Source organism: Hipposideros armiger, unplaced genomic scaffold, assembly GCF_001890085.2.
Source record: "Hipposideros armiger isolate ML-2016 unplaced genomic scaffold, ASM189008v1 scaffold_40, whole genome shotgun sequence".
NCBI lineage: Eukaryota > Metazoa > Chordata > Mammalia > Chiroptera > Hipposideridae > Hipposideros > Hipposideros armiger.
In genome coordinates, this window is record NW_017731390.1 from 568,099 (window position 1) to 595,785 (window position 27,687).

The 27,687-nt window shown below is 44.0% G+C and overlaps 1 long non-coding RNA gene across 1 annotated transcript; it reads left to right on the forward strand.

Annotated features, from left to right (window-relative positions):
* Nucleotides 1–583: 583 nt before the first annotated feature.
* LOC109380685 (uncharacterized) lies at nt 584–27,275 on the forward strand. The gene is made up of 3 exons (XR_002123547.1): nt 584–762; nt 23,834–23,919; nt 27,081–27,275. It is a non-coding gene; the product is annotated as an uncharacterized LOC109380685 (long non-coding RNA).
* The last annotated feature ends 412 nt before the right edge of the window (nt 27,276–27,687 follow it).

The window sequence follows — 27,687 nt, forward strand, 5'->3', positions numbered from 1 at the left end:
CATCATGTCTGTTGGTAGTGCTCCCTTTATATTGCTGGGTAATATGGATATATCATAGACTGCTTATCTGTTCCCTTGTTTTTGGACATTTGGCATGTTTCCAGTTTGTGGCTATCATGAATAAAGCTGCCGTGAACATTTGTGTACGTCTTTGTGCGGACGTATGTTCTCATTTCTCTTGCCTTAGTATCTAGAAGTGGGCTTGCTGGTGTGTATGATAAGGGTACGTTGAACTCTTTAAGAAACCGCTGAATTGTTTCCCAAAGTGGTTGCACCATTGTACACTGTGTAATTAGGAAGAAACTGTGAACGCAATCCTTCCCTGTTCCACATCTCAGCCTGTTCTCTTCCACAGGGACTGAGCAGGTTTTGTCAGGCGGTTTGGTGCTGGGAGGGGGATGGAGGTGGGGTGGGGGTGGCTGGCCTCCCCAGAAAACATCCCTGCCCCCTCAAAGTGGCCGCTCGTGATTGAGATAAAAGTGGCTGTGCTGAGTAGAGGAGAGCTTAAGGATCTATTTATACCTGAGTTTAAGCAGATGCATTGTTGGCTAAAACGCTGTAATTATTTTCCTTTTGCTGGTTCTTACCATCTCATCAAAGTGTCTTTAAACAGAGCTACTGCCACGCTGGCAGCCTCACCCCGATTCCCCTGCCTACCACCTCCCCAAAGAAATGGTAAAGCCTTTCCAAGGCTGGGGGCCGTTGGGAGCTTCTGGTCTGGAGCCCTCCCTTTTCACCCGTGCGAGCTGATAACTGGAGAAGGTAATATGTGTAGCTAGAGAACTTAGTGTTTTTGCTGTCAGCATCCCTCCCCTGCACTCACCTCCCTGTCCCACTGTCCCACCTTGCCGGCAGAGAGCGTTGGGCTCCCCTTACTCCAAAGGATACGGCTGTCCAGAGAGAAAGGAGGAAGCTTTCTTTTTGTGTTCAGACTGCTTGCTAATTGCCCAGAGGTGGGAAAGTGCAGGCAGAAGAAAGGATCTTCCACTGGAGCAAGAGTTAAGGAACCCTAGGAGTCTGGCACTGCTCATCTCCTGACCCTGCTCTAAAGGTTTTAGGGCTGGACCTACTAATGGTTCCTTCAGGATGAATTAAGATCTCCTCCATCGTAAGACTCTTGGGCTGTAATTTCTCTCAGACCTGAGGATATCTAAGAAACCATCCTCCTATGCTTAGGAAAATATCACCACCTGGTCCAGGAATAGCTCACTTAGCTGCTTTCACGGACCAGATCTCTTCCTGGCAAGAACCTGCCAGTCCCAGCATATTTTAAGCGAGTCCACAGATGATATGGCTTCAGGCTGTCAAAGGTTTGACTGGGATGACAAACCTGTAATATCATTCCACTTCCAGCTATCAAAATACCATCTAACTCCTTGTTACTGTCAGCATTTATTTTATTCAAACATTGCAATATAGCTGTGAGGTGCTGAGTGTGATAGAGGTAGGTGTCTCTTTAAGGCTAACTTTTATTCTAAATTGGCTTAATCCAAGCCTGTGCAGTCCATTATGGTATCCATTAGCCACATGTGGCTATGTAAATTTATACTAATTAAATTAAAATTTAAAATTTAAATTTTAGTTCTTTGATCGCACCAGTCACATTTCAAGTGTTCAGTAGCCACATGTGGTTTAGTGGCTGCCATGTTGGACAGTGCAGATATGGGACATTTCCAACAAGGCAGAAAGTTCTCCTGGACAGTGCTGGGTTAAACACCTAGCCAGGAATGCAGCAAGCAGCAGCTTTATCACCTAGAACATTTTCTGCACATCGCCCTTATCTGGGCTGTGCCTTAAAGGGAAAAAAAAAAATCTCAGAGATATGATCCCTGCCCCAAATGGTTCATAATTCCAGAATGACAAAATGATTTGCAAGATTTAAGACAGTAGAGAACAAATATAAGAGCAAGCAAAGATGGACATTATAAGGGCGAGAGAGTAATTAGAACAGTTGAGTGTAAAGTCCCAGAGAAGCTCGAAGGTGGGGTGGCAGCTGTCAGAAGGAGTCAGAAGAGACTCATTTGAGGAGGATATATTTGGACGGGGCCTTGAGAGATGAAGAAGACAGAAAAATATTCAAAGAAAAAGGAATTACATGTGCAAAGGTCTGAGATGTAAGGGGCTGGCCATGCTTGGGATCGTCTTGAAATGGTGTGGCAGGAGGTGGGGGGTCAGACTGGCCAGATGATAAAAGTCTTTGTGCTGTACCAAGGGGATCTAATTTATCCTGTGGAGCCCTGGAAGGCTTACAAGCAGGAGCTAGACATGGAGAGATTTGCACTTGAGGAAGATCACTTTAGAGAGAGTGAGATGGATAATATGGAGAGACCAGCCAGGAGGATATGGAAGAATTTGGGTGAAAACTGAGTTGTCCTAAATAAATCCTGGACAGGGGGCATGGAGAGAAGAGGACAGACCTGAGGAACTTCTGGGTCCAGCCTGGATGAGGCAGATAGAGAGGAACATATACTATGCCTGGGAAGGTTTCATGTAGGAGATGGGACTTCTGGGATGGATTTAATGCTATGTAAATTCAAAAGGCTCCTACAGCAAATACCCACACTAATTGGTCCCTAGAAGATCAAGGTTGCCAACCTTGATTCCTTCCAAACAGTGAAATGTGAGGATTTTCTGAGACCTCAGGTTTTTGTTTGAGTCAATAAAGGAACCAACCTATTATTTAAAAATGGGTTCTCCAGGGAGGGTGCCGTGGTCCTGGGCTCATTACAGAACAGAACGCACAGTTTGGTTGCCCAAACTCTGCACTTGGCTTTATTGATAATCCTAATGACACCCCCCAGGAAGAACAATTGCTGATCAACCCAGTTAGAAATTAAAGTTAATACAATGAAAAATGATGGATGCAAATACAAATACAGCAAAGCATGATGGATGCAAGTGCTGCCAGAATGTGCTGATCACAGGACTGCAGCTGCCCCGCTCTCCTCATTAGGCCCCTCCCTCCCACGTCACCTGCCTTCCCTCCACGGCTCAGTGACCTGTTGTCATCTCTTGTCAGGGGCTGTCAAGCTTCGAGTTTCCCACGTGGAGCCCCCCACTGAGCCTCCTCGCCTTCCCTGTGGCCTTTCCAAGGGCCCATTGTGTGGATGAGGCTGCTGTGAGCAGAGCTGAAGGAGCAGAGACAGGAAACAGAGCCTCCTCGACTTTCATCCTCCTTCCTAACTCTTTTGATCTCCTTTCCTGTTCAGCATGTCTCTCATTTCCCATTATCTTCTCCTCCACCCAGCTCCTTCACCCTGTGGCCGACTTTGTCCGTAGGCCCAGAATGTTCTGAGAGGGGCCCTGAATTCTGTGGGCGTCCCAAATGGTCGGGCAGGCCCTGCCCGCTTTGCTCAGCAGCACGGGCAGCTTAAACACGGCCTCCAGTTTTGCTGACCCTGTTCATTCCTTTGTCTCTGTAAAGAGAGGAAACTGGAGAGAGAGAGTTGGGGAACAACCCTCTCCCCCCAGGCCCTGCTGTGTATTGGGCTCCTCTCTGTCTACCTCCCTACCATCTCCTGAAACTTGCCTCCTGCTGAAACAGTTAGAAATAGTAAATCTTCGCTCCTTGCAATCCACAGCCCACCTAGATGAATGGATGAGGGTTCCCTTGGGAGGCCGAGGGAAGCATGTGGGAACTGGCCACTTCTCTGCAACGTATACACTGGTTGGTGTCACACCCCTGACCCTTTTTGCCAGCCCCCCAGAACCCATGTGCATCACGTATGTACCAGCCCAGTAGGGAAACCAGCAGTTCCCCCCAAGGTTTGGAGCAATTATTCTGCATGTTCTGGCTTGTTATGACCTCATATCTGCCCAACTCCAAACTCTTGGCTCTGCCCCCTCAGCCCTTTGGACTAGGGGTTTCTATCTGGTCCTACTGACATTTGGCATTTGGATTTCCTAGATAGGCATTGACATGGCTCACACACTGGGATGCCCAGTTTCTGCACTGTTTTAATAAGAGCTGTGCCTTGTCTCCAGCCCCGCCAACCCCAAATATCCACACCAGACTCTTGGCCTCTGCCCCGGGGAAGACAGTCTGGATAACCCAAGTGAAGGGGAGGTAGAGTGACAAGCAAAGTGGTGGAGAGGAACTAGCGCTGCCTCTAGTCTGACATCATCATCAGACTCCAAGGACTCAACTCTGTAGGTGGTCCACCCACTGCTTTCTACTGTAATCAGCCTGTTTACTTGTCTGCCTCACCCACTGCACTGTGGGCTCTGAGGGTGGGCTTATGCCTGATTGGCAGCTGGATGCCCACCACCTGGTACAGGTCCTGGCTTTCCCACTGAGTGTCTGTGGAACAGAAAAATAGATAAGAATGAGCTTATCTAGCTCATTATCTAGCTCATCAACAAAGGAGCGCTTCCTCCTTTGTTCTCTGTCATGGTTAATGTCAGCCTATTATACATAAGGCCTCAGTGAGAAACTTTAGGGTCCTTAAGTTCTGTTGATTCTACTTCTTAAAATACTTTTCCAATCAATGCCTCCTTTGTGGGGCTGTTTGTTTTTGCCTGGTTAATTCCAACCAGGAATGGGTTGATGGATTTCCTGGCTTCCCTGTTTAACTCTCTCTCCTATCTGCCCACCTTCCTCATTGTTCATAGGTATCACATAAATCTAATCACTCCACTTCTTTGTTTAAATATTTCAATAACTCCCCGTTTCTCACAAAATAAAGTACAATTCCTTTAGACCCTCCATGCTTTGGTCCAACCTATTATTTCAGCCTGTTTCTTTTTTTTTTTAAAGATTTTTATTGGGGAGCTGGGAGGATGGGAACAGCGCTGGGGAATTGGGGAAAGGGGAACAGACAAGTTGCTGTCGTTTTGTTCTTCAGTCTAGTTGTGGAGGACGTTGCTTCACTGGCCCAAGTTGGCACCATTATTGCGCTCTTCCTGGGCAAGGCACATCAGTCGCCGGCTGCTGGCCGCTCACTGCGGCTGCTGGCTACACACGGTAGCCCATGACAACACACTGCAGCAGGGGCTGCAGCCTATACCCTCGCCGGCGACTCACAGCAGCCCAGCTCCAGGTTGAGCTGTTGTTCAGCATCTTAGCTGTAGAGGGCAGTGTCACTGGCCCTCATATGTGGGATCCGAACCGGGGCCCTCTGGCGTCCCAAGCCAGTTCTTAACCATCGCGCCATTCGGCCGGCCCTCCAGCCTGTTTCTTGCTGTGTTCCCCTGTGGACCCTGTGAGCCAATCCCTTGGAACTTCTCACTGTTCTTCAAGCAAGTTCTTTCTCTTCCTCCACACTTTGCATCTTTTATCCACTCCGCAAAAGTTGCTCTTCACAACAAAGCCCACCGTTTCCAATCTACTGGACTCATACTAGTCTTTTAAGACCCAGCTGAAATGCCACCTCCTCTATGATGTCATCAGCTAGCCATGAAACATTCCTTTCTGGTGTGTCTTTTCATCTTGCACATGTTGCTAGCACAATGGGCCATCACAGAGTATTGTAGTTCTTTGCTCCATGTCTCTTTTGCATGAGCACATAACCGCCTGTGTTATGCAAAAGAGGGCAGGGCCTGTGTCTTACTCGCTTTTATATACTCAAAGCTGGCAGAGAGCCTTGTGCATGGTAGGAGAGGCAGTATGCTATAGGCTGTGTGGCCTTGGGCAAGCTACTTACCCTCTCTGTCTCTCAGTTTGCACATTCCTACAACTATCATAATAATAGTTTCTGGCTGAGGGAATCCTTAACAGTAAGAATTAAATGAATTACTACTTGTAAAGCATGTAGAGCAGTGTCTTTCACATATTAAGCCCTCAATAGATGTTAGCTACTGTTATTAACTATGGCCATTAGGCCCTCTGTAAATGGTTTTTGAATGAATGAGTGAATGAGAGCCTACGAAGTCTAACAAAGCACTTTTCTACCTATAGACATTCAGTATCAGAGTTCTTCTGTTAAGATGTTAAGTACAGGTCAAGGTACCCACCATGGATTGGTAATGTCTTATTTGTGGGTAAGAACTCATCACTTCTTCAAGCTGAGCAAAAAACGTTTGGTTAAGGAAAGGTGACTGGGGAAACTTTAGCATCCTGGGAGATGAAGGACAGGAAGGGACAGGGCCTGAGCAACTCGGTGACAATGGTGTGACTGAACGTCAGCAGGAAAGCAGCACCAGAGTCACCATCAATCCACAATTTATTCATAAATTTCCTAGTTACCTTTGAGAAAGATGTGAACCCATGATAATTTGGCTGCTAAATTACAAGGATCCAGATGGGGAAACAAATTTCCTTTAAAAAACAAAAAACCTTAAAGACAATTGAATCTCAATTATTTCTTCAGAGAATGATCACTATTTTGACGTTGGTTCAAATTCTGATCTTGTTATCTACTGTAAAATTTGTAAGAGGCTGATATATCCCTGAATCTCACTGATCTGTAACATGGAAATGATTCTTATTCACGTGGTTGCTATGATGTTGAAATAAGAAATGGGATAATTTACATAATGTAAAAGCATTATGATCGTAGGTGTATACAAACTTAGTGTTTGATTCAGTTTTGAAATGTAAACTGTACCTGGGTCTAATAAAAATGCTTACCTCCTAAGCAAGAATAACATTAGGCAGCTACAGGGATATTTCTCATTCTTACATTCTAGTCAGAAAAAAATAGTTTTGTTTTTTTTTAACTGAATACATACTGTGGGCCAGAGATTTTGTTAGTGGCTAGGAAAAGAGTTTGACGATACAGTCCTTGCCCTCATGTAGCTCACAGTCTAGTGAGGGCGAGACACAAGACAGCAGGTTTTTAGTCGTGAGTTAAGTTCTGTAGGTAACGTGACCTCACAGAGAAGAAGCACTGAACCGAGATAGGACAAGACTGGAGGTGAGGTGGTGAAGAACGGCCTTTGGAGGAGGCCATGCTTGAAGGGAGGGTAGACATTATCCAGACAAAGAAGGGGAGAAGGAAGCTCACTCCAGGCAGAGGGAAGAGCAGATGCAAAGGTCCTGGGGTGCAAAGAGAAATCCCATTCTAGAAAGATCAAATTATCTGACACGGGTAGAGAGTGAATACCCTGAGTAGGAAGGTTAAGTGAAGAGATGGGGAAAACAAGCCAGTTTCATGTCATGAAAGGCCACCAACACCAGGCTAAGCAGTCCCGATTCTATCCCAAAGGTGATGGTAAGCCATAGGAGGTTGCAAGCCGAGGAATGACTTGGTGGCATTCGTGCCTTGGTCTGCTCATTCTGGAGGCCACAGGGAGGACAGACGGGAGGACAGGGGACCAGGAGGAGGCTATTCCAGAAATGCAGACACTCTTACCTGGAGCCACACGGAAGGTGACTCCACAATATAGATCCACATAAAAGTTGACAAACATATCTTACCCGGTAGTAGATGCTCATTAAGAAAAGGCACCTTCATGCTTCCAATACACCAGGGTGGGGGGACCTATCAGAGGTGCCTCAGCAAGGAAGGGCACAGAGGTCAACATTGGAATGTGGGGAGGTAGACCCAAGAATACATACTCCCAAAATGTTTATGGAGATTATTTTTGAGTGGTAGGATTATGGGTGATTTGTATTCTTTTTTCTACAATAAACATGAGTTATTTATATATTTTTTTAAAAGAATTAAACAATGAAAAGAAGTCAACCCAAGAACTTGGGATCAAGGGGACTCGGAAGACCCAGGACATTCAAAGGCACTGGAAGATGGGTAGTTCAGAGGTCTAGACCCAGTTTGGAGTCAGGGAGGGTGACACGATTTGGGGTGGGGAGAGAACAACATCTGCCCACACGCAGGAGAACTGTGCCTCCATTTCAGGGGGAATCCTGGTGAGCAGAGCGGAGCTTGTCAAGGAGGCAGTGAGCATACCCATCAAAGATAGGGGATGACACGCCAGTTGAGCATTTGGTAAAGGGATGGGGAGCGCGTGCTCAGAGCGAAAACAGATTTGCAGTAGGTGGCTGAAAGACACGAGGGGAAAGATTGTGTAACCAAGTTGTGGGGAAGGAGAATAGTGGCCTATTGTTGGAGACCTGATAAACAAATTGAGAGCGTTCATCTTGGGGGCGTGGGCTTGAAATAAGTTCCAAGACAGCTTAATGATCCATCACAGGTCCTTTCCTAGGATGAGTCACTGGAGAATTATATTAACCCAGTTCAGCCTTCATTGTCCCAAGGCCTGCAGCACAGCAACTGAGATACGGTGGCTGAGCTGCTCTCACGATAAAGCCTCCAGCCTATGCAAGAGGGGAGATAAAGCCAGCCAGCCTCATCAATCATCCTTGGGCAGGCCACACTCTCCCCTTCATTTCTCATGTTCGGGATTTGCATAATTAGGCACCTGATGGAGGTAAATGCCCTCCTCACTGACGGTTGTATTCTGCAGCACTCTGGCAAGGAGGTGTAGGTGGACAGCTGCTGAATGGGCCCAGGATTATGAACAGCAGCAATGCCCGTGAGGAAGAGCCTGACTTTTGCAGGAGCAGATTAATGAGGTTGGAAACCAGTGTCCTGGGAATCACAGCCAATTGCAGTCACATCAGAAATGGAAATAAGAAAGTACTGGAAGAAATGAAGGAGCTGGCAAGTCTTTTCACCAAGAGGCTTTGGGTTTCATGTCTGGTCCCCTCGGCAAAAGCCGTGTGATATAGAGCGTATCATCCAACCCGCTGGAATCTTAGTTTCTTTGTGAAATGGTGGTAACATCCAGTTCTCTTACCCTCAGAGACTGCTAAGAGTGTACCCTTATGAAGAGCTGGTTGTATGCCCCCTCCACTGTTCTCAGAGCTTTACATATATACACATATTAACTCTATAATTAGCAGCAACCTTGCATGAAGTACATGTTATTATGAGTATCATCCCCCTTAAAGATGACATGGGGAAGTTAAGAAACTTGCCCAGAGTCACATATTACTGTGGGGTTTGGACTTAAACCTGGGTAGCCAGACTCCGGAGTCCATGCTTCAAACCACTGCATTCACTTCAGCCATCAGCCGCAAAATGCTTTACAAATAGATGCAGGTTTATTTTTCTCAGCTGTGACATTTCCAGAGAGCTGAATTCAATCCCTAAGCCCCACTCACGACAGCTTTGTGCTTGCCAGGGTTTTAATGCAGGACAGGATGGGGATGATGGCTGTGACCACTGTGTGCTCACTGCATAGTGTGCGTTCTCACAAAACAGTGGAAGCTGTGGGAGCAGACTCAGAGAACTAGTGACTTCCCACAGTCATGGAGTTCATAAGCCAAAGAGAATCACCTGACTCCAAACTTTCTAGGGCAAAGCTTCTTAGACTTTAAGGAGATGCCAGGCAATGTGGTGGTTCAGGGCTGGGCCTCTAGAACCTGGGTTCAAAGTTCATTTCTGCCACTTCCTAGCTATGTGACTGTGGGCAAGTGACTTCACCTCTCTGAGCTTTAGTTTGCTCATCTGTAAAACAGATATGACAACAGTATCTACCTCATAAGGTTATGGTGAGGTGCACACGGGTTCATACAAGTAAAGTGTGGAAGAGTGGTACATGGTACGCTCTCAGTGTTTATGAAAGCAACAACTCCAGGCCTGGGACAAGAATATAGTACTTGACTCAAGGTTTGCTTTGTTTAGAGGAGGCATGATAAGAGCTATACCCAGAAGCCAGAAGATTCATACAGTGAGGGGGTGTTTGTTCAGGGAAGATTCTAGCAGGAAGCAAGCAGTGAAGTCAGACAGCTGGGAGGGTCGAATGAGGGCCCAGGAGGGTCAGAAGCAGGTAAACGGGGAAGGGTCCAGTTGGACAGGGGCTTGGTTTTGGGGGCCCAAACCTGGGCAGCAAGTGGCTCTCCTTCAAAGGCTGGTGCCCAGTATACAGAGGGTCTGACAGTGTTTGGTAGGAGGCCCAGCCAGGCAGTCAGTAGAAGGGTCTGGTGAGGTCTTGGCAGCAAGGAGTGGAGAGCGGCCATGGTTAGGAATTTCAAGGCAGAACTTGACTATCTAGGTGGCTGGGGTCAGGGAAGACATTATGAAACCTGTAGTAGGGGAGCCATCAGAACTGGGGTTCAGTTGACAGTGGGCTAGTTCAGAGTAGAGAGGGCCAAATACAGATATTGGGCATCTATATATAGGCGGGCAAGAGGTCAAAACAAGGGGAGGAGCTAATTAGCATATGCAAAGATTTAGGATAGTACTTTGTGCAAAGTGCAAGCTATGAAATGTTACAGATGATGATGATGATGATGATGATGGTGATGATGATGATGGTGCTGGTGCTGGTGATGATGTTATTTTGGCAGGCAGGATCTGGGGTTCAGGGACAGGATTTCAGTTCCTTAGAGCAGAAGTAACCAGACTTGGATTTGATGCTTTATTATTTTCCCCCATAAATCATGGGACTAATATTGCCAACTTTTTAATTTAGCCAAGTGAAGCCATTCACACAGCCAAAAAGCTTATCACCTACCATCACCATGATTTCATAAAAGAGAAGGCATCTTATCACCAAAAGCAAGACAGACATATGAGTAATCTTAGAATAGACAGCCATTTACACTGGAAACGAAAATTAATTTTACAAAATGCTCACTGACATGGTCTTTCTCTCAGTGTGCAGCTGATGGAGCGAAAGTTTGTCCTGGAGCAGGGCTGATGGGCAGAACAGAGTTTAGGAAGCTCTCACACCCAGGGTTCCTTTCTGGGACCTGGGCTACCTTGCGGCACTTTGTTTCAAGGAACATGACAAAGGCTCTAAGCTTTCGTGCTGACCTAAGCCTTCCACACCTTCACAGCTGGCACCTCTGACGTACTGTGTAGACGCTCCAGGCCACTCACTTCTTGCCCAGCCTGCTCCCACTCCATTCCAGGGCCACCTGGGTCCTCTCCCACTTACACCCCTCTTCTTGTCCTTTGGACCTGACACCTGAACTTGCTTCCTCCACGCTGACCTTTGGCACTCTTTAACGCCCTGGCTGGAAGCTGCCTTCTGCTCTCCCTGCCCCATCCCCACCCCTGGACCTCAGCCTGGGCCCTTGTCCTCAATTGCTGAAGACCTTCACGGAAAGTTAGAACTTAGACCAGCCACTGCAATGTGGACCCCCCACTTCTTCTGCCCATGCTCTCCTGCACTCTGACAATTGGGCTGGGGTGGCCACAGGGGGGTGAGGGACAGAAGGAGAAGACAGAGTCTCCAGTTTGGTCACAACCTGTAGAAATTAATAGTCCCCAGGGAAAGGAGCTAAACAGGTAATTCATCCCTATCTCTGTGTTGGAGTTGACTGTAAGCTTTTTGAGTTGGGAACATATCCTGGTCATCTTTTATTGAATCTTTCATGTCCCACCCATTCCCGATTCCCCACCCCTCCCCCAAAACCAACTAGGAAAGTTCATGCGCAATACTTTTTTGCTTTGAACTTGATTCCTTTGTTTGACACACATTTACTGATCACCTGCCAAGAATGAGCTACTATGATAGGCACTTTGAGAGATACTAAGACAGATGAGATATGGAGGCCACCCTCAAGGAGCCCTCTCGTCCTAACAAGGAGGAGGACGTACACCCATGGAACCAGAAATAAAGTAGAAAATACAGAATGTTTCCAGAAAAGCCTGAAGACTGGGCTGAACTAGTTTCATCTCCAAGTACTTGGGTGGTTTGGCCCCTATGGGTCAGCCCAGCCTCAAAAAGAAACCTCCCAACACACCACATGCAGCCTTGAACACAGCTTTAAGCTGAGGGAGAGTCGGCATTGCAACCACTTTGTTTTGTTTTCAGAGGCTCTTTTTCCCTTGAGTTCCACATTTGTCTTGGTCTCTTGGTGCTCATTCACCTTGACCCTCCTCCCACAGTCATCCCAAACAAGACAAGACCTTTGCAGAAAAACAAACATCTCCTCCTCCCATTACAAGATAAAGGTGCCCTTTGAGTGTTATTTTCATTAATTTATCGACGCTTGCTTTCGTACTGCATTTCATTGGCCTTGTACTTACTTTGTTGAAGCCTGAAGGTTGTTTAAGCAACAGGGCCCAAGAAAGGAAAAACAAATCAAAGAAACACTAAACTCTCCCCCCCCCAAAAAAATATATATTTTTTTCAATCAACCGACTTAGCACCAGAAATGACATTTTCAAGAAAAGAGTCCAGAAACCAGTTGGGTGGGAGGAACTTTCTTTTATAAATTGCTTTTCTTCACTGTAAATGACACAAGCGGGGCTCAGACTTCATATGGGGGCCATGGGGTTCATCCCCAAGGGGGACGTTGTGCTGTTGTCCTTTGGTGGCCTGCCAAGCCTGGAAGCTACTCCCAGTGACCTGCCTTCTGATCTGTGCCCAGTCTCCCAGGGTCGGTCTCTCCAAATTACCACACACTTTTGGTGGTAGAATGATCAATTTCTTCCCAATTTGTAGCTGTATGGAGGTGGGGCAGCCTGAAGGTCGCAGGGAGGAATTCTAAATCAGAAGTCAGGAGACCTGGGTCCTAGCCTCGGCTGTACCCCTGACCAGGGCAAATTCCCTGACTTATCTGGGATTATGTTTCCCTGAGTCAGATAGTCTTCAAAGTTCAATGAGTCTATATGTGCTTATTTAGCTTCAATTATTTAATTATAAATCAAATGCACATTCACGGTATAAAAGATAGTACAGAAATATTACTAGGACAGGTCCCTCTCTTCTACCCAACGTCACCTCCGGAAATAACCACTATTGTTTAGGTGAGCACCCTTCCAGATATTGTCCAGGCCCACACAAAGATATCACGGGGCATGTTAAACCCCATTTAGTTTCCACGGTAGCCACAGCCTGCCTAATAGCTGTGGAATTCCCCGCCTCCCAAGACAAGGCTCTTATCTTCTGAATGCATTTTATCCTTTTGGTACCAAGAAAGGTTTTGCTTTATGTTTTGTTTTGTTTTTAAATACGCATTTGCTTTTTCTAGAAAATGTCAGAGATAAGGAAAAGGTGTGGAGCTGGCTTGTAGAGGGCCTAGAATCAATTATGCATCTGTATTCCCAGCTCCACATTCAGTGACATCACATTGGTAGCTTGACATTGTCCACGGTAGAAGTGTTTTTACCACAGAAACTGGCAAATGCTACAAATCAGGGCCACCCTCCCCCTCATCCAGTTTACCAGCACATCACTGGGCCTGGTGAAAAACATGCCTTAACAACTCAGCCAAATGGCACTATGTAGTTCAATGGGCTCTGTGGAGTCAAGCAAACTGGATTTGTAGGCTATGTCCTGCCTGGCAAAAGATAACAGAACCCTGGGCAAGATCGTGGAAAAAGCTGCTGGCAGAAAACAGGGACTTATAGCTTCTCTACCCTGCAGTCCTGAAGCAAACACTTTTATATCTCTTAGATCTCTGTGGGAGATTTTTAGAATGATGGCCCCGATGAATCCCAGCTCCTTGTATCCACGCCCCTTTGCAATGTGATGCTGCACCTCCCTTACTGACAGATTGAGCCTATTCTGCCATCTCCTTAAATCTAGACTGGCCTCGTGGCTTTTTTTTTTTCCCATGACTTTTTTTTTTTTTACCAGTAGAATGTGGTAGAAATAATTCTGTACAAATCCTGGAGTTTAGGTCTAACGGGGTCTTCCAGCTTCTACCATCACCCTCTCATAATCTTGAGATCACCATTCCTTGATGAAGTTCAGTGAGTCTACTAGAGAACAAGAGGCCGCTTGGAGACTTGACAACCAGCACCAACTGCCAGGCATGGGAATGAGGCCATTTTGGACCCTCCAGCCCAAGTCAGATGACTGTAGCCACATGTGTGATTATAGATGAGACAAGCCGCCCACATAGCCAACCTGCAGCATAGGGAGAAACAATAAATCATTGTGGTTTGTGACACAGCAGCAATGAACTGAAACCTCAAAATCTAGAGAATACGGCAGGGTTTGGGAAGCTGGCTGCCCTTCCCTGCAATAAACAAAGCCTTCCTGGAGTTGATCAGTGGTCAGGATTTATTTAAGGTGCTATTCCTCCCAGCGGTTCAAAGGAATAAAGTTCTAAGAGTGGCGTTGCAGCCCTTATCAAGGACATATTTATGGCCAGGGACCCTCCTGCCTGCCCTTCAGAAGCCACACTTTGGCTGCTTTTTTCAGCAGCTTCCAGCTCACCTGTTAAAGGTCTGCCTTTCCCAGGTGAAGAGAGGACAGGGCAAATCTGATTCACAGAGCCTAAGCTGATTGATAATGCAGAGGAAATTCTGAGGAGACCCTGAGGCACATCTAACCTTCTTTGTAGCTGAACAAAACAATTCCCAAGCCCCTAAATAGTACTAGAGGAAAAAAATAAACGGGGATTCCAAAGATGACAAAATGTTGGGTCATGTGTCTAGGTCATGTGTTTATATATGGCGGTTACATAAAGATAGTAAAACGTCAGTTAGATCCCACTAGTGTTTGACCTCTTCTGAGGTCTTTACATTGTTCTGGAAGTTTCTGTTTGTACCCTTTCATCACTAGACTATAAACCTCTTGAGAGCAGGGACCATGAATTATTCATCTCTATGACTGAGAGCCTAACACAAAGCTTTGCACAGAGCAGGCATTCAATGACTGCTGTTGAAGTGTAAATTCAAGCCCAAAAAGCAGGGTTGGGAATGTAGAAGATAATAGGTCCCATGATTTTGAAATTATGAAAGGTCTGAAATTTCTGCAGAGGAGCCAGGAGAGAGAGGATCCAAGCCCAAGGAAACTGCTGCAGACCTGATCCCACTTGTCTCTCCCAACCCTGCCCCAGGCAGGAATTAGTGCCCTCACCTGGGACACTGGTGACTTCAAGGTGAGGTTGCAAAACCTCAGATCGTGATGTTACCTTGAGCTCCCTTACTTACCAACCTTGTTTAGAGAGAGGCGACTTTGCCTGGCTTTGGGCAAGGTGGAATCTCTGCCCCAGAGCAGAAACTCTGGAGCCGTGGCTCTCAACCCCTCAACTGTACAAAGGCAAAGCCAACAGTGCAGAAGAAACGTTGGAAGGTGGCACATCCTCAGGGACCCTCCCCCAGACACTTGTCAGCAGCTCCACCTGTTTCTGGCTTGGGATGTGTCTGTCGCTCCCACTAGCCTGGAGCTTACTCAGTGCTTACAGCCTCCTGCATTCAGCACAACATCTTGCTTGTCATTCTCAGTGATGGGCACCTACCCCCTCAACTCCTCCCTGTAGCCCCCACCCTTGGGGCTCAGGGCCCTGGATGCTTGGAGGGCTTCCAGACATCTCTCTGGGTGAAAGTCGTGACCCTGGGGGAGTGTCTCTCCCTCTTTCTACTACTCTCACTCTGCTTTGTGCATCTGGGGATAAAGCCAGGGAAAGGGGTCTATTGAGCCCTTGTCCTTTCCAAATCTCTCCTCACTTCCTTCCCAACCAAATGCATACTGTCTGGTATTTAGAGACTTTCTTTGTTACCTGTCTCCAGAAGAAAGGAAAGCAGGGAAGGAGGGATGGAAAGAGAAAGGAAGTGGAGAAAGATGGCTTAACAACCATCCCAGATTCCCCCTTTACCTACAGAATAAAATTCAACTCCTTTTTAGGTATGTAGATCTCTTCCCATCTGGGCTCACCCACAATTGCAGCCTTGTCTCCCTCTTTCTCTCCTTTCTCTGACCTGACAACCGCTGGAGCCTACGTCAGGTTTCTGTAGGTTCTTAGTTTGGAATGTCCTTTTCCCCGCCTTGACTGCAAAATGATACACACCCTGCAGGCCTCCTTCTGCTCTGCGATGCTTTTTCTACCTCCCAGGTAAAGGCAGTCTCATTGTGCCCCAACAGCAAGTGCTGCCTTCTCACAATCTGTTGGGTAATACAGCAGGACCACTCACTCATTCATGCATTTGTTCATTTGTTCATTCATTCATTCATTCATTCATTCAAGTGCTCATTGAGCGCCTGTATGAGCCAGGTTCTGTGCTTGATTCGAAGGACACTGCAGGGAACATAATAAACACAGTTTCTACCCATATGGACCTTTCAGGTAGCTATTGAGTTAATAACTACATAGGAGTTCTAGGGGGTAAAGAGCAGGGGTTTTGCTCTACTAGTGAGGGTTTGGAAAGCTTCCCCTGAAGAAGTGAAATAACAGCTGAAAGGTAGTAGAGGTTGATAAGGACAGGGGGTGGGGTGAGAGGCCCCAGGCAAAGTGGGAGGGAACCTGGCATATATGAGGAAGTAAAAGAGGGTGCAGGAAGGTTGTGCAAGCTCTGGGCTGTGGCTGGGTAGGCAGGCAGGGACCAGGTCCTCCGAGGGCCTTGTAGATGGGCAATGATGGTTTGGGGCCTCCACCTAAGAGTAATGGAAGACACTGATGGGTTTACCCCGCTGGGACAAGGGGATGGGAACGTTTCTGATTTGCATTTTATAAAGATTCATCTGTCAGCTTTGGGGTGGAGAATGCGTTAACAGTTGGGGCAGGGGAGGAAGAAGGGGGCTGGTGCGGAGGTCCAGGGAACACACCCTCATGGCCTGGACGGTGGTGGATGGACTAGATCAACCGGTAGCAGGTCAGGCTGATGGGCTCAATGACAGATTGGAAATAGGGAAGAGGTGAGCAAACGGGGGTGTCCAACATGGCTCCCCGGTTTCTGGCTTGGGAAGTGTCTGTCGCTGCCACTAGCCTGGAGCTTACTCAGTTCTTACAGCCTCCTGCACTCAGCACAGCATCTTATATCTTACAAAGAGCTTGTGGAAGGGACATCCGGATGCCGGGAACAAAAGAGCAAACTCTCTATTAGGGAGTCTGTTAGGTGTTCAATTGAAGCCATTTTGGCCCAACCATGTACAGTATTCCTCTAATAGGTCTTTCAAAATGTGCAAAAATCAGATCTCTTCCAAAGTGATAAATTAATACTTTTGGAATGTACTTGTAGAGCATTCTGTTCTCATTATTGCAAGATAATAGTCTGAACTAGAGGAAGCTTCTGGAAACAAACATTATATAAACAAAGAAATAAGCCCCAAATAGAAACACAATTTAACTATATATATATATATATATATATATATATATATATATATATATATATATATATAATAAATATTAAAATATATTTAAGGTATAATTTTTCATTGCAAAGTAGCTGCTCACTGTGAAAAATTCAAGCACTATATAAAGAATGGAGTCGAGGGGCCGGCCGAGTGGCGCGATGGTTAAGAACTCGCTTGGGATGCCAGAGGGCCCCGGTTCGGATCCCACATATGAGGGCCAGTGACACTGCCCTCTACAGCTAAGATCCTGAACAACAGCTCAACCTGGAGCTGGGCTGCCGTGAGTCGCTGGCGACGGCGTGGGCTGCAGTCCCTGTGGCAGTGGGTTGCCATGGGCTACCGTGTGTAGCCAGCAGCCAGCGTGAGTGGCCAGCAGCCGCAGTGAGCGGCCGTCCAGAAGCCGGCGACTGATCTGCCTCGCCAGGGAGGAGCGCAATGATGGTGCCAACTTGGGCCAGTGAAGCAGCGTCCTCCACAACTAGACTGAAGAACAAAACGACAGCAACTTGTCTGTTCCCCTTCCCCTAATTTCCCAGTACTGTTCCCAACCCCCCAATTACCCAATAAAAATCTTTAAAAAAAAAAAAAATGGAGTCGAAACGAAGTGCCCCTTCATCCAACCCCCAAAAGCTATCCCTCACCAAATGTAATCACTTTTTCCTATACATCAAAACATGTTTTCCACTTTTAATAAAGATGAGATTATTCAATATTTTTCTGGGGTTTGCTTATCTTCCCCAGTATATCATAGTCATATGGAAAGCATGATTTAGGGTCATAGTCAAACCACAGGCTATGGAGACAGATTACTGGTGTTCAAATCCCAGCTCAGCCACTTACCGGCTGTGTGGTCTTACAATAGATGAATGACTTAGCCCACTGTGCCTCAGTTCCCTCGTCTGTGAAATAGCACAAATTATGGGATCTTCCTCATAGGGTTTCAGTGAGAATTCAATAGATGTAAAGTATGGACAACATACTTCACTGGTATAGATTATTTTCCCCATCAGTATGGATCCATCTCATCAACCGCTTCAAAGTACAAGATGTATCAAAATCATTCACCTATCCTTCATTGATGGACATTTAAATTGCTACCATTTCCTTTGCAATTCTAAAGTAATGTAAAGACACTTACTTTAATGTAAGTGTCTTTAAAGATATATCTTTCTGTACACATGTGGACATTTTTGTTCTCACTACAGAATGGCCTCAATTTTTATTCCCACTCCCATACTTAAGCAACTTGAATTCCTATTAGAGAGCCCCCACACCCACACACACACACTCTTTTGTCAACACCAACAATCAGCAATTTTTGGTAAGTTCTATCCAACCAGTGGACAAAATAAAGTATTTCATTGTTTTTATTTTTGTTTCCCATGTTATTAGTGAGATTGAATGTCATTTTATGTGTTTATTAATAAGTTGTTTTGGTTTTTTTCTTCAGTGAGCTGATTCCTTTTTATTGTTGGTCAATTTCCTTTGGGTTTATATATCTTCCAGTTGTTGATTTATAGCTCTTTATATATTATGAATATCAATCTTTTGTTCTTTGCCTAAGTGGCAAATAATTTCTCTCAGTTGGCCATGTGTCTTTTAATGTTGTTTATGGTTTCTTTAGTTATACCAAAGATTTAAATGTTTATTTTTAACCTGTTTATTAACAGATAAATCTGTTTATCTGTAGCCTGTCTGTTCATCTTTTCTTCATGGCTTTTAGGGTTGGGGTCTTCTTTAAAAAGGCCTAACCCAACTCAAGATTTAAAAAAAATATGTTTTTATATTAATCTCTTATTGATTTATAGGCTTCAAAAGTGTTTTGATCTGGAATTTTTGTGTATGTTGTGATATAACTTCTTCCTAAAATTGATAGCTAGTTGTTCCAACACCATTTTTCCCCACAAATTGTAAGTGCCATCATTATTATTAGGCAAGTTCCTGTTTATTCAGGATACACTTCAGGACTCTCTGTTCTGTTTCCTCACCCACTTCATTATTCCTACATTAATACCACATTTATTATTATTATATCTTTGATGTCTTTGTTATATGTCTTGATATATAAAAGGAGGTATTCCTCTCATTATTCTTCTATTTTAAAATGTGCTTGGGCTGGCCAAGTGGCACATTGGTTAGGAGTTGGCTTGGGATGCCAGCTCTGAGCAGCAGGGCCCTGGTTCAGATCCCACATGAGGGCCAGTGACACTGTGCCCTCTACAGCTAAGACGGTGAACAACAGCTTGACTGGAACTGGCCTGCTGTGAGTTGCTGGTGATGGTGTAGGTTGCAGTGGGGCTGGCTGGCAGCGGGTGAGAGCTTTCATGAGCCGTGAGCCACCGTCCAATGGCCGTCGAGCGACTGCCTCAGCCGGGAAGAGCGCAATGATAATATCAACATTGGCCAGTGAAGCGATATCCTCCACAACTAGACTGAAGAACAAAAGGACAGCAACTTGTCTGTTCCCCTTCCCCAATTCCCCAATGCTGTTCCCCCACCCCCCACAATTCCTCAATAAAATATATTTTTTTAAAGTGTTCTTGGCTATTCATGTATATTTACTTTTCCAGATGAATTTTAGAATCAGCATATCCATAAAAAGTCCCGCTGTAATGTCAGTAAGGATTAATTTGGAGGAGAATTAATACCTTTTTAATATTGAGTCTTTTCATCCAGGAATATAAGCTGTTTGTCCACATATTCAATATCCGTATGTCCTTCAATAAAGTTTTATAGTTTTCTTAATAAGTCCTATATATATATTTTAACAACTTGTTCCTAAGTGCCTAATAGTTTTTATTATTAATGTAAATTATATTTTTATTATATTTCCTAGTTTATTATTACTTTATATAAGAAAGCTATTGATTTTTTGGGTATGTTTATTTTCTAATTTATCACCTTGTTAAGTTCTTTCATAAGCCACCATCATTTTTAAGGGGTCGGTCTTGGATGTTATGTATAAATAATAATATAATCCATTAAAGCCATTTTGTCTCTTGTGTTGACGTATAGCTCTTATTTCCTTTTCTCATCTTATTACAATGACTAGGCACTCCAGGCTTGTTTAATAATAGCAATGGTATCAACTCAGATTATCTCAATCCTGACTTTAAAGAAAATGCTTCTAAGACTTCACCATTAAGTATAACATGTGCTATATAGGTTTCTGATGGAGACTTTATCAAGTTAAAGATGTGTCCTTCTCAACTTCATTTAACAAAAGGGTTTTTTGTTTTTGTTTTTGTTGTCCAATCATGAAAAGGTATTGGTTTTTATCAAATGCTTTTGTTTTTGTGGGGGGAGGGAGATCAATTCAAATAATAATTTTCCCCCTCTTTGGTGTATTAATGTGGTGAATTCCATTAACGAATATTCTAATGTTGAGCCATCCTTGCATTACTTTTAATACAGTGATTCAATTTGCTAATATTTCATTTAGGATTCTTAAAATCTGTGTTTATAAGCAAATTTAACCTTTGGTTTTTGTTTTGTTTTTGTTTTTGGTGTTTTTCTATGCTTGTCCACTTGGTATCAGCATTATGCCAGCTTCATGGAATGAGTCTATAAGATCTTACCATAAAACCACCTTGGCCTCAATTCTTTTTTGTTTTTTTTAAAGATTTTATTGGGGAATTGGAGAGGGGAACAGTGTTGGGGAATTGGGGAAAGTGAACAGCCAAGTTGTTGTCCTTCAATCTTAGTTGTGGAGGGCGCAGCTTGCTCAGCTCCAAGTCCAGTCGCCACCCAGCTACTCGTCAGCAGCTTGCAGCTGCTCAGCTCAAAGTGCCGTGTTCAATCTTAGTTTTGTGGGGGTAAGGGCGGAAATTGAACCAGCAACCTTATTGTTAGGAGCACATTCTCTCCCCAGCTGAGCCATCCTGCTCCCTGTTGGCAGCTCAGCAGCAGCTCACTGGCCCATATGGGAACTGAACTGGTGATCCTGTTGCTCAGAGCTCGCACTCTTAACCAACTGAGCCACTCGGCTGGCCCTCTCAATTCTTTTTTGTGAGTAGATCTTAAACTAATTTTTTCCATTGTTAGTAGTCAATTTAAGTTTGATACTATTTCTTAAGTTAATGGAGATAATTTCTATTTTCCATAAGATTGTAAATTTAATCGAGGTTTAATCCAGCTGTACATTGTATTTTCTTAATTTTTTTTAACCTGGTTTTTTTTTTTTAAGATTTTATTGGGGAATTGGAGGAGGAGAACAACGTTGGGGAATCAGAAAAGGGGAACAGACAAGTTGCTGTCCTTGTGTTCTTCAGTCTAGTTCTGGAGGATGTCGCTTCACTGGCCCATGTTGGTATTATCATTGTGCTCTTCCCGGGAGAGGCAATCGGTCACCGGCCATTGGACAGCTGTTCATGGAGGCTCACGGCAGCTCATGGCAGCTGCCGGCCACTCACGCTGGCTGCCATCCACTCCTGGTAGCTCAAGGCAGCCCACTGCAGCCCTGCTGCAGCCTACACCGTTGCAGGTGACTCACAGCAGCCCAGCTCCAGGTCGAGGTGTTGTTCACCATCTTAGCTGTACAGGGTGCAGCATCACTGGCCCTCATGTGGGATCCGAACCCCGGCCCTGCTGCTCAGAGCTCGCACTTCCCAAGCCAATTCTTAACCAACACGCCACATGGCCGGCCTTCTTAATTCTTTAATAACCTGTGTTTCTATAATCATGTTCTCTTCCTATTTCTAAAATTATCAACTTGAGTCTTTTTTTTTCCTTAATCAGACTTGTAAAAATTTTATCTATTTTATTGGTCAATCATCAGCTTTTGATTTTAGATATGTTTGTCATTTTATCCATTTCAGTTTTATCTTTATTAACTCTTACATTCGACTTTACTTAGGTCTGTTTACTTCTCTTTTTCAAGCATCATGAGTTGAATGCTTAGATAACTTAGTTTCAGTTTTTCGTATTTTCTAATAAATGTGTTTGAGGTAATAAATATTCCTCCAATTATTTTATCTGCATTCTGTAGGAATTTGGTGTATGCATGTAGTGTTCACATTGTCATTACTCTAAAGTAACCTTTGTTTTAGTCTTGATTTCCTATTTACATGACATTTACAAATTACGTGATATTTCAGTTTTTATTTCAATTTTGAAATAATGTAAGAGCTATTTCAAAAAGTGCTTTAAAACTGCAAGTGAATAGATTTTTTGCTATATTTGGTGTTAATTTCTAGTGTTACTATTCTGTGGACAGTTTGGGTCATAAGGTTTCAACTTTGGGGAATTCATGGAAATTTTCTTTGTGATATATCACACAGTCAATTTTAAACTAATACATGGACATTTGAAAAGAATGTCCTTGGAAAATCCTACAAGAACACAGATATTAAGTCAGTTTATTATTCAAATCTTTCCTTTTTATTGAATTAATACATCAATTTTTTTCTACAGTTTAATTATTTCCTTCTAGGTTTTTTCTCCATTCTTAACTTCTGGAGCTCCTATTTCGGTCAACATTGAATATTCTGGAACTATTCTGCATATCATTTAACATTTTTCATATTAACTATATTAAGAATAGAACAATGATTTAACTTTAGGATCCAAATGCCACTGAGCATGTGAAATCACCTGGTGATTTATTATGTAAGTACTGCTCAAACAATAAAATTTAACAGGTTAAAAAACCAGCATGGGCCGGCTGAGTGGCTCAGTTGGTTAAGAGCTCACTCAAGAGTTTGAACTCTGAGCAACAGCGGTTCGAGTCCAGCCCGAGCTGAGCAGCCGCTGAGCTGCCAACAGGTAGCAGGATGGCTCAGCTAAAACAAAACAAAACAAAACAAAACAAAACAAAACAAAACAAACAAAAAAAAACCCCAGCATATATTGGGGAAAAACACATTGGGATGCAAATGATCAAATAGCAGAATGCTGAATTTTAAGAAATCTGGAAAGTCAGTTTGGCTAGATACAGTCAGTGCTCCATATGAGCAGGCCCCCCATTCCCAGATTCAACCAACCGCAGATCAAAAATATTTGAAAACAAATGTTACGTTGTTGCTGGCATTTACTATGCAGTTAGGACTACGATGGTTGTGTCCACACTGAACACTTTACAGACTTTTTCCTAGTCATTACTCCCTAAACAATACAGTATAACTATTTACGTAGCATTTACATTGCATTAGGTATTGAAAGTAATCTAGAGATGGTTTAAACTATAAGAAAGGATGGGTGTCAGTTATATGCAAATACTATACCATGTTGTATAAGGGACTTGAGCATCCAGGGATTTTGGTATCTGAAGGGGGTGCTGTAACCAATCCCCTGTGGATACTGAAGGACAGCTGTATTTATTAAGCATTCTGTGAACGGTACAGGCACAGGGCAGCAGAAACTACTGCCCTGCTCTCATGGCAATGCAAATCTCTTGGAGAGACAGGACATACACCAATGCAGTATAGTTAAACAAAAAAGGCAGCACACACTTTCATGCCAAAATGAATGACCGAGACAGCGAGTGCTGCCCTCAGTCCAGGGAGTAGGGCGATGAGGGGTTGCAGACACAAGATTGCCTGTGTAGAAATTTCACCCCAACTGACTTGAGCCAAAAAGGAAGTTATTATTAGCTCATGAGTATCTGATACCTGTTAGGCACTACTTCAGGTTCTCTTGGCCTTGCCTTTTCTTTTTCCAGCTGCCACTGCTGTGACCAGGTCTGCACAATTATTCAGCTCCTCACCTCTGACACTGTGTCACTTGCCTCCTGCCTTGGGACTCCCCAGTTGACACCAAGCTGCAGGATCCTACTTGGCTTCCAATATCCCAAACTCACAAGTGTGGGAGAGTTAATGTTTTATGATCTAAATCCTTTGACAATTTGGAGACGGGAACCAGTCAACAAATTCTTTGTTCTTTCTTTTCTCAGATGGACTGTCCTGGGATGCAGTTTATGTGCTTCTTGGAGGACTGGCCCATGGGATCAAACAATTGTACTTCGCAGCAGCCCGCTCAGTATGGATTGGTTCTCCCTCCTCTGTTGTATCATTGCCTTGGTCTCTCACTCCTGCTCCTTGGGATTTCACTCCCTATTATAGTCACAGCACAAAGCCCTTTGCTCAGGCTCTGCTCTTTTGGGGACCCGCACTTAGACATCCTGTAGCTGAAAAGAGGTGATGCAGGGGCTCCAGGACTTGGTTTTCCCCCATGTTTTGTCTGGGTTAGCTGCATTCTTCAACAGGCTCTCTCCCCATGATACTAAGCTGGCCCTGGGAGCCTTAACAATGGGTGATTCCATGTTCATAATTCATAGGAAAGAGTCTTAATCCCCAATACTGCAAACAGAAGTCCCAGAATTAAGAGTTATTGGCTCTGCTAGGCTAATTAGGTCAGTGGCCATCTCTGAACCCATCATGGTGGCCAGAAGAATGCCATGTTGTAGTTGTCTTCAGCTCAGATGTTGGAACCCGAAGGAAGCAAGCACATGGATGGAGGATGGGAGAGAGAGACGGATGCTCAAACAAAAATCAGGACTGTTGCTGCAGGAAAGGGGAGTGGATACTGTCTAAGGTAACAACAAATACCCAACACAGACAGAAAAGGTAGAAGTAGGAGAAAACAATTTTCCTGGAGCCCAGTAGAATTTTCCTCAGGAAGTTTTAAGGCTCTCCAAGACCAAAGCTTCTTCTGGCTTACACCCTGCCAAGGATTGTTTACTTTTCTTTTTCCCAAGATGGGTAGAAGTACTGGTCTACAGGCAGGGTCTATTTCCACCCTTAAAACACAAAATATTAATATTTCATCTTTAGAATAATCACACAATTGAAGAATACTCTTGAGTGATAGAAGCAATTGAACTCACACTAACAGGGCAATTCCTGTGTGCTAAGCACTGTGCTAGGCTCTGGGGTTCAGAGCTAAAGAAAACATGTTCCAAGAAGAATTCCAATTCATTTCCCTGCTGAAAAAAAATCACTCAACATCTTCCCATCCATTAAAAGCAAAATTCCCAGTTTTCTGACCCAAGATTACTGAGAGCCTCCTCTCTAGAGCCTCGCCTTCTGAGCCTATGCACCAGCCACTCTGAACCACTTACCCTTTCTCAAATTTCTATGTTCTTTTATTGGATTAGGCAACTACAGAGCAAAGCCATCATTCAGTCAATATTGATTGGCTTCAAGGCACTATACAGCTCATGTGCAAAAATAGACAACAGTGTAAAACATGGCCTCTGCCCTAAAAAGCTTGCAATCAATCCAACATAGGAGACAGGTCCTACACACATGGGAAGTCGGGTAACCTAAGGATTAAATAACAATCTAAAACACCAAGGAGTGAGATTCTGAGACATTTTGAAGGTGGGAATGACAGAGTTGGGGACAATGTGTATGAGAGAAGAGAGTGTTAATAATACTTGGTTATAGTTTAAAAGCCATTTCACATCTTTTCTCACTTGAGCTGAATGAAATGTCCATTAGATATAAGAAACCAAGAAGGAGGAGGAGGGGAAAGGCAGGAAGAAGAGGGAAGGGAAGGAGGAGGGGGTAGGAAGGCAAAAAACATTAACATTTATGTAAGTTTTACAGCTCACAAAGCATTTTCACAGGCATTATCTTGCTTCGTTCTCACACAGCTCCGAGGATAATTATTGCAAATGGGCTGAGACTCAATGCAGCTATACCCAGTGAATGTCTGGCAGAGCAGGACTGAAACACAGATCCTCTAATATCAAGCTTAATTTTTCTATGCTCAACTATAGCCGAGATAGCTAGGAAATGGAAGCCACATTGGATACATCCTATGTCAATGCAAGAACATGCAAAGTCAAAAAAGAATGTTTTAAGTAGTTACCAGCAATGGTGTGAAATTTAAGATCAGAATCATGTCCACCCACATATGCGGTACACAGTCTGCAAGATACTCACACAAATTAAGGAGAAAAACCCTAAGACCTCTAAGAGGAACGTGGAGAAAAGGCATGGATAGAAAATTCATTGAAAGTAAATTCAAGGAGCTGATAAATGTGTGAAAATACGTCCATCCTACATATAATGAAAGAAATGCAAATTGAAACAACAAAGAGATGCCTAAAATTTTACTTATCGTATTAGCCAAGAATAGGAAAAATTCTCAGTGGCTAATGCTGGCTAGGATGTAGTGAGTCAGACATGATGATACACGGGGAGTGTAAAATAGTACAATCTTACTAGAAACTGGATCATCATTATGTACAAGTATTAAGAGCCTTAAAAAATATATATATATATATATATCCCTTCTCTTTGACCTGGTAAATTCACTTCTAGAATTATCCCAAAGAAACAATCAGAGATGTACTTAAAGACTTACACATAAAAATGTTCGTTAAATATGACTGTTTTTAATACAGAAAAAATTCTCAACAGCCTACATGCTGAGCAAAGATAAATTATTCTAAATCATAGAATGCCATCCTTAAAAATGATGCTTATGACAATGCCTAGTGTCAGGGAAAAGAGGGGCAATGTGATGCTAAGTGGACTGTGGGATACAAAACGGCATCTACAGTAGAAGCTCATTCAGAAAGAAAAGGAACAGATGCTTACAATGGTCATCACTGCGCGGGGAGATGAAAGATGTTGCTATTTTCTTCTTTATTTCTGTTTTCCAAGTTCTGTACAATGAGCATTTCCAGGTTTTATAATGAGAAAGAAGCCCTGATATGTTAGACTAGAAAAAAACTTTTGTTTTCTTAAGAATCAAGTTCAGTTTTCCTTAGAAGATGTAAATTGGTGCTTCTGCTGCGATTATGTTCAGCTGTAAGTCATGGAGCACTTCATGTGGTTTAGAAAGTAGACTAGACTTAGACCGTTCCCACTTTGGATCAGAGCCCTCATCTCTGTGATTATCTTGCATTCTCTTTATGGCTGTAAGAAGGTTGCTGCAGCTCCTGCCGACAGATCCATGCTAAGGCAGGAAAAAGATGGAAGTGTTCCAGTGGCAATTTTTAAAAAATGATCCCAAATTCCTTGACATTCCTCCCTGAAGAGGTGGGGATCTACGCACTTTCCTCTTGAATCTAGGCAGGCTTATGATTCCTTTAACCAGGAGAGTTTGGTGAAAGCCGTGCTGTATGACTATCTGAGGCTGGGTCATAAAAGGACAGACATGGGTCTCTGAGAATGTTCTCTTTCCAGAAACTCCTTCTTGGGATGCTGCCGCTCAGAATCAGCTGCCGTGCTGCAAGAAGGCCAAGCCACAGGGAGAGTTCAGAGGCCATGTGTAGATGTGCCAGCGGAGCCCAGCCTTTGGTTTATCCCAGCCCAGGTACTAAACATGTAAGTGAAGAAGCCTCCAGATCCATGCTGTCCAATTCATGAGCCTCTGGCCACCTGTGGTTATTGAAATTTACATTTAATGAAAACTCAATAAAATAAACACTTCAGTTCCTCAGTCACACTGGCAGTGTATGTCAAATGCTCAATACCTACATATGGGTAGTGGCTGTCATATTAGACAGCATAGATATAGCATGTTTTCATCACTGGAGAAAGTTCTTCTAGACAAACGTGCTCCAGACGATTGTTTTTTGTTTTTTTTTAAGATTTTATTGGGGAATTCGGGGAGGGGAACAGCATTGGGGAATCAGGGAAGGGGAACAGACAAGTTGCTGTCCTTTTGTTCTTCAGTCTAGTTGTGGAGGACGTTGCTTCACTGGCCCATGTTGGTATTATCATTGTGCTCTTCCCGGGTGAAGCAGATTGGTCGTCAGCCATTGAACGGCTGCTCATGGAGGCTCTTGGC